Genomic DNA, 8,289 nt, shown 5'->3' with positions numbered 1-8,289 from the left:
CCAAAAGCTGCTGCTTTCCCGGGCACTGGAAGTCCTTATAAGGATATTCCTGGCCTGAGGCCAGGAAGAAGGCTAAACAACAAGATGCAGCTTCTTTGCCGGGCTGGAGGACCAAGATCACCAAAAATGGTCCACCTACAAGGAGGCCATCTTGAAACACTTCTCCATTCACAGGAACCCTCAGTAGGCCCACAAGGCAGCCTACAATCTGCAGTGTGGGGAAGACCAAGCGCCTAGAGATTTTGTGTAAGGGCTGAAGCTAGCATTTGCACAGATCTCTAGATGGGTGAACACCAATAGCCGGGAGTTCATCAACACATACTTCCATGCGCTCCCCAAATACATTATGACCCAACTTGTAATGAATTTCTATGAGTGTAGGACCCTGGATTAGGTGCTAAAACAGTTCACCTGGATATATGAGGTCCAAAAGCCCTCTGAAAATAAAACAACCCTAAAATCCCCAAACCATCAAACACAACCGCCGCTGCAATGGTAGCGGAGGTGAAAAAAACTCCCATATTGGACTTGAAAATGGGGGGCCCTAAAACTACTCCGCCCACTAAGACCAACAAGCAGAATGAGAGGCAGAGGAGACCCTCAGATCCAACCCAATCCGGTGGTAGCCAGACAGGGCATCAGACCAACGCTCTATCTGACCCTGCCACCTATATCAGTTCAAGATACAAGGGTAACAGACCCATTCTGGGGTATGTATGGACTCAGCCAGCACAATTGGGGGCCCAATCAGGTGAGTACTGCCCCAGGAAACCTCCCTGAAAACGTCCCTCAGAACATCCCTCAGGAGGGAAGAAATACTCCACCCCCTAACCTAAGTTTATTTCCCAGATATCGTTGAAAGCCCAATTTCCAGAACAATTCTCCTCTCTCTCCCCACTTTCAGGACAATAGATTCCCAAATCAGGGAGAAGAGAGTCCTAGGATGAAATAAGGGAAACTCAAACAACCCAAGCTACTCTGGGATAAGGGACAGCTACCCTTTCTGGGAGCAGCAAAGGTATGAATCCAGACCTCCATATCAATCAGAAAATATTTCACAACTGGAGCGACAGGTCCAACAATTAACCCAAGACCTGGGTCACATTTTGAGAGCTCAGCAGAACCCTCCACTGGAAACTGCTGCCCAGAATAACTCGACACCTGGGTCGGGTGCCCCGGAGCAATGACGGGAAGAAACCTCTGACAACAAACGGGTTCCAGAGGGGGGGGGCGCGTGGAAGGGAGATGCAGAGTCCTAGAGGAAGCTACCTTTCCCACCAGAACCAAACCCTGGAAACCTCTGAACCTGAACACACATCTTCTACCCCCAAAAAGCTGGAACCTAGGGAACAGAGAGTAAGTAGGAGAAATCAAATGCAAAGATAACCCACTTTGTGGAGGAAGTCCGCATCATCCCTTTCGAAGGAGAAGAATCCCTTGAGAATTCAGGGAAGACAATTTTCTCTTTCAGGGATGGAGGGATCCCTCCCAAGGTAGAATGGGTCACAAAAAACCCTGATTTAGACTGGGTAAGTATGGAGACTGACCCCAAGCAACACATTCATGAACTCCAACAATGTCACCCAGATGGCCCTTAAAGCACTGAGGTATCCTCCGCTCAAACAGCAAAAAGGGCACAGCAAAGAATCAGGGGAAAAAGGGACTTCCCAATCCCACTTGTTTCTGGGTGCAAATTCTTTTTTTAGAGATTCCCGGACTCCGACACAGGAAATTGTCCAAGATCACACAGTGTCGGAATTCAATGTAAAAACGTTAACTGCAAGCTGGCACATAATGCACATTTTCTTTGCCGCCTTGAGGAGAGAGAAGAAAGATTTTATGCTTCTGTCAAGGTACAGGGTCAGTGTGCATTATCAATGCTGGTGGATACTGGATTCCAAGCCACCCTGCTGTCCAAAAGACCTTTGACCAACTGAATTCAGGAAGCGGGTGGTGTGTCACCAAATTCCCCTCACACCTCTTCCTGGACAACTCCAAAACTTCGATGGGAATGATATTTACGTTGAAGGGACTGCAGATCTGGAGATCAAAATTGGGCGACATAGGGTGAAACACAAGCTAATAGTCATCACTCCAGAGGGCACACCTTTTCTACTGGGGAATGACCTCCTTCGGAGGTTATAACCCCTGATTGACTGCGTGAACAATGTCCTCTGGACTCAGACTAACCGGCCAATCAAATTAAAACAAACCACAAACTTACTGAGTTTGAATGGCACATGCCACATGATGGAACAATGGTCTGACAAAATAGAATTCAATTTTAGGAACAATCAAGTCCCAGACCTCTCTATAGGAGAACAAACTGGTGATGGGAACCCTTCTCCATTTTTGAAAATCAACCTCCCTCCCATTTTTAAGTGGCATTCCACACTGGAAGGAAATACTCTGGAATGTTATACTCATCCACAATCAGAACAAATCCCATTTCAAAAGATGATGAAAAACCAGCTCAAAGTTTGTCCCACAACCAGATAAAGGGTGAACAGCTGTTTTTCCCCATTCAGGTAAATGAGGGGGAGAAGCCTGTTCTCGCCAGAGTATGCCTGAATAACGGAAGAAGCTTCATCAGCAAAGCATTATTCAGGAAACTCCCAAAAGATCAGACGATTCCCACGTTTAAATTGATTGATAAGTGGGAAATGGGCTTAGAAACTCCAAATTCCAAACAGCTCCTTCTTAGCAGGTGTATGCTAAAAATGTTGATTGGTGACAAAAGCATAGAAGTTAATTGTTGGGTTGTGAGAGATGTCTGGTCCACATTTTACTTAGGCAATGACATTCTCAATCGATTTGCAATTAATTTGGACCTAATTAATAACAGAGCCTGGTCCAGACTGGGGGGTAACCCATGGGCTTTGACAACACTGCGAAATTTTGTTGAGCTCAGTTGCTGCCGTATGCAGTTGTGGTTCAAGTGACAGAAGAGGTTACCATCCCAGGACAGGTGCGACAATTTACAATTCCCCTAAAAATGAAGCGAGGACAGAATATTAATATGAATGATCATCTCCAACAACAAAGTTTGTATTTACATCCAACACCCCTAGTTGACTTACAACATGCCACCATTCGAATATTGGTGGATAATAGCGACCCTCGGAGTATCACTTTGGGCGCAGACACCTTCATTGGAATGACAGTTGATGCCCAACATTATTCTATTGATTTAGGTAATGAGATCATTGGACCAATTCCAAATGACTGCTTCCATATCAACAACGATATCCCTCCGGAATAGATTTTCACCAGGCAAGGGGGGAATTTCTTGGTGCATTCTTCCTGCCGTCATGGTGGGGAAGAGTTGACCCGTGACATCAGGAAGAATGAGGTGGTATTCCGAGTTAAAAGTGACTACCTATCATTCACATCCAAGCCAACACCATATCAAGAGATCTCTCCATCCAACTGGAGGATACCGCCGAAATTGCCAAGTTTGAGGTCTTGCCAGGCTTTAAGCAGATCGTTGAAGAGCAAATCAATCTCACTGATGCCCATGAGACCGAGGAGCAAAAACAGGATCTGAAACAGGTGTTTCTGGATTTTCAGGATGTCTTTGCAGTGGATTCTTATGATTGTGTAGGCACAGAGATACAGTCAACTACCATACCTACAGACATTGAGATGGCTCCAGTATTTGTGAAGCAACACTGGTTACCTCTCGCTTCTATAGAGTCACTCACAGAGATAATTAAAAACTTGGAATCCCTTGGGATCATTCGTCCAATCCACAGTACCTTTAACAACCTGGTACTGGGGATACTCAAACCCAATGGCGACTTTGCACAGACTTTAGGGAGTTAAATAAATGGGTCCACATGTCAAGATGGCCCCTTCCCTACATCAATCAGGGACTGGCACAGATACAAGTGTCAAAGATGTATACCGCCATTGACATGACCAACGGTTACTGGACAGTACCAGTGAGTAGGGAAGACCAGTACAAGCTTGCCTTTACCTTCGGGGGGCAGCAATACACGTGGACTTGAACCCCCTTCGGATACATAAATTCCGGCAATTCATTTAATATCTTCCTACATAAGGTCATGCCCGACTTGGGCGAAAAGGGAAACTTGGCCTATGTAGATGATGGCTTAATCAAGAGCTCAACTGTGGAGGAACACATAGTTGAAATATGCTATGTTCAGTTGCAGAAAGTCGGAGCAAAACTGTCCTTTCAAAAGGACCAGTGGTGTAATACACACGTGAACTTCTTAGGGTATGAAATCACCCCTGAGGGTCTCAGTCCCATGGCAGTATTTATTGAAATTGAAAGACCCTACTACTGTGCGAGATCTAAGAAGCCTTCTTTGACTCACTAATTATAGTAGAAAGTTAATTGAAGACTACACAGAGGTCACACGATTCTTGGTCCATTTATTAAAGGCCGAGGTCAAGTGGGAGTGGGGTCAGGAACAATCCGAGCAGGAACACAACTAAAGAGAAGTCTTTCCCAAGCAGCTTGTTTGGCTTACCCCATGAAGAACAAGGAGTTCTTCCTAGAGACGGGTTCACAGATACTTTCTCAACAACAATATTATACCAAAAGCACAACAAGGTCAAAAAAGTAATCTTGTATGCAAGCAAGACTTTGTCCTCTGTGGAGGACAAATTCAATGTTTGCCAAAAAAGGCACTCCTGGCAACGGTGTGGACGTTGAAGAATTACCGCTCATTCATCCAGGGGGAGCACACCATTGTGGAGACTCCTCACCAACTTTTGCCATATCTCTGAAGTGACCGAATCCGAACAGGGAAGTTGAGTAATTCCAGAATTACTTGATGGATTCTGTCCATGAAAGGTTTTCCTGTGGAGGTCAGATATGGCCAAAACAAGAAGGGTCCTCTAGCACAAGAATTGGCTGACTTGCATGACTGTGTTCAAGAAAGGACGAAACTCTAAGGACCAATGACAATATGGAGGCAAACCTTACTTCCCTGCACAAAGTCTATGGGGAAGACACATGTCAGGGTATAACCACACTTTATGTGGATGGGTATGATATGATATGATATGGCATTTATAACGCACCTATACACAAGTGTTTCGAGGGTGCTCCTACCATGTTGACAATCACAGGGAAAAAGAACTAATGTCTGGCATTGGCAATGCCTGGGTGAATTATGCCCTGGAACCTTCTGCTGGGTACAAAATAGGTCCCTGAAGAAGTCAGGTGGCAGAGTTGATGGCACAACATCAAGCCATCCTCTCTGCCGTGCAGCACCAACTCATAGAACTGGTCATAATCACTGATTCAGATAATGTCAGGAATGGGATTGTGGAACACCTGGTTAATTGGACAAATCGAGGCATGCTGTGTGTGAATAACAAACTGCTCAAGCATGGGAAATTAATCCAATCAATTGATGATGTAGTGACCTCTGAGGAGGATTGAAGGTCACTCCAAAATAGAGGGACCCGAAGAAACTGAAAATGACCTGGCTGACTTTATATAGAAAAAAGGGGTGGTCTCCTATAAACCGAATCCCTGTTGGGGGAAATCCAGGTCGCTGCTGTCACCAGGTCCCAAACCCATGCCAAAAATGAACTCTCAACTGCCCATTGGTGCCCATTGGTGTAAAGAAACCCCAGATTCAGATCTGATTACTGCACAACAAGAGGACCCAATTATTGGGAAATCTTATCAATATATTGAAGACCCTGTGAATTTTTCTCTGACAGAATCCGATTAGGAAGGAAGGAAGATCTCCGGGTGTTGATGACATTTTTCAAAATGTTCCGAGTCCAAGACGGTTTGTTACTACAGAGATCCATATCTAGATGTGACCGGTGGGTGGTACCTACCTCATTCTGAAGCCTTATGTTAAGTCGCACCCATGACGCGCCCAATGCCGGTCATGGGTGGTTTCATAAAACCTTAGAAATCTTGTGTAAGGTCATCAATTGGCCACACATGGGCCAGCACATCGATATCTACTTAAATGGGTGCCTTTTGTGTGCTCAGTTTCAGCCGTGTTCTCTCACACACAGAGCTCTCCTACTGCCTTAGTCAGATTTGCAAGTCGATTTCATCGGGCCAGTGATTCGTTCCTCAAGAGGAAACAAGTGCATGTTTACTGTGACATGCTTGTTTACCAAGTGGGTAGAATGTCTTCCGGCCCGAATCATAAGGTGGAGACAGCTGCCGCACTACTGATCAATCACATCTTCTCTCGTTTCAGCCTTCCCCAAAGGATTGATTCGGTCCGAAGAAGTCATTTTACCAGCGAGGTAATGACCAAGATGTGGGATATACTAGGGGTAAAAAGAAAACTCCACATTGCCTACCGCCTAGCCTCGAGTGGGGGATTTGAGAGGGGCAATAAAACAATGTGGGCATCTTGAAGAAGTTTGTGGCGGACTCTGGACCTAGTTGGGACATCCGATTACCAATTGTCCTAATGGCCATCAGGTCCATGCCATCTTCTGCAACCAAAATTTCTTCATTTGAACTCAAGACGGAATGAAAAATGGTGCTACTTCAGCATCTGCTCTACAGAACTCAAGAGCAGACCCTGATTAACACGTCCACGACCCATGAGTACATTGAACATTTATGCAAACACCTTTAGCACGCTTTTGCTTATGCTCAGCGCAATTTAGAAAAGTCAGCAGAGGGAATCAACGCCTACTATGACTTAAAAACTACCAATAAGGAGAACAGAGTAGGAGACAGGGTCTACCGGTAAATTTCGAAAGGAACCAGACCAAAGAGCAGAAGTTCCTCCCTTTTTGGCATGGTGCCTTTGAAATTGTTGATAAAATCTCATGTGTCGCCTATTCGATCCGCCTCCCTAAAGGAGAACATATGGAAGAGAAATGGGTCCATATCAATCAGTTGAAGAGCTGTCCCCCCAGACAGAATTTACGACTGATTGAAGAACCCAAGGAGGATAGAGCCCAGGAACCATCTGAAGAATGAAATGAAAGGATTGAAACCCGGATGGAGAATATCGCACATTAACAAGGGGTGAAAAATTCATATTTATAAGGAATGTAGCAAAATTAGAGGAAGAGAATGTTGTCAAATGTTCAATGCTCCAAGTACTTTTCTTGTCCCAGGCCTCCATCCCATGTGTTTTAGGTTCAACATAGTGAATGTACCCACATATGGCAGCCCACCCTCCACTCTAATTGGGTTGCATTACTAAGGGCTCTTTAACCGCCCTAGACCATGGTCGCCCTCACTCCTAGTGGTATGCTGAGGCGTTACAGTTCTCCCTGTCCCACCGCTAACTTGCCCCAACTGACGCACATGTATGATCCCACTTAATGCCCACCCAAGTCTGCAGCCATTCTCAAGTCTGCACGTTTTTACTTTAATGCTCTGTTAAATCCATGCATACTATGCTCAGGCCTGCATTTTCCTGTATCATTGTAACATGCACTAACTTATTCCATGGCTATCTTCCTTAATTGCTTTTGTATTGGATGCTCCTCTGTTCATGATCCATGCGCTCACTGTGCATCACAACCTCTACCATAATGACCTACGACCTAAGCGTTCTATTTACTTCCCTTTACCTTCACTGCCCTTCTTGTTGTGCATCTTGCACACTATCTACCCACACTACAGTTGGCTCACAGGGTAGATTTCACTCTGTGCCTAGACTCCACTGAACTACCTCTTCCTAGCACATACATTCAACACTGTCTGTCAAGCTATCACACCTACAGCTCTCAGTCAAGCCACCCTGTCTAAGCCTGATACCTCAACAATGCAGCTCCACTTGCCTTGCACTGCAGGTATGACACATACCATACAGCAAGAGCCTGGCACACCGGGCACAGCTGATACCCTGAACAGCCCGTGCCTACCCATCACGCAGTAGCTCTCCTCCGAGGGTCTGTGTACCGCCACACGCACCCGCCCTCAAACCTACTCCACCCATCCTTGAAGTGTCACTAGTCACAACGAAAGGCTCTGTGACAGAGTCCAGCACCCCAATCCGGCACCCAAATTCACAATATGCATGGTACCTTCACTGCCTTTGGACACACAGCAAGCTCAATGGCTCTGCACCCAGCCCTCACTGGTCACCTAGCATACACCCACATGCAACTCCCCTCACACCATATCTGACTCAAACAGATACAATAAGTTCGCCACACTCACGTATTTTGCACAGGCAACTAATGCTGTCACCTTGCACACATATGTCAGCACCTCTGTTGCGGCCTGCACCACCCTTTCCAAAAGGCACACTGCTACTACGTGCCCAAAGGTAATGATATCTCCACTGTTGTAGGCCTTGCCGACTCCATGCT

The sequence above is a fragment of the Ambystoma mexicanum genome, chromosome 2q, assembly GCF_040938575.1.
Source record: "Ambystoma mexicanum isolate Mex_15411 chromosome 2q, UKY_AmexF1_1, whole genome shotgun sequence".
Classification (NCBI taxonomy): domain Eukaryota; kingdom Metazoa; phylum Chordata; class Amphibia; order Caudata; family Ambystomatidae; genus Ambystoma; species Ambystoma mexicanum.
Note: the sequence above shows the minus strand (reverse complement) of the source record.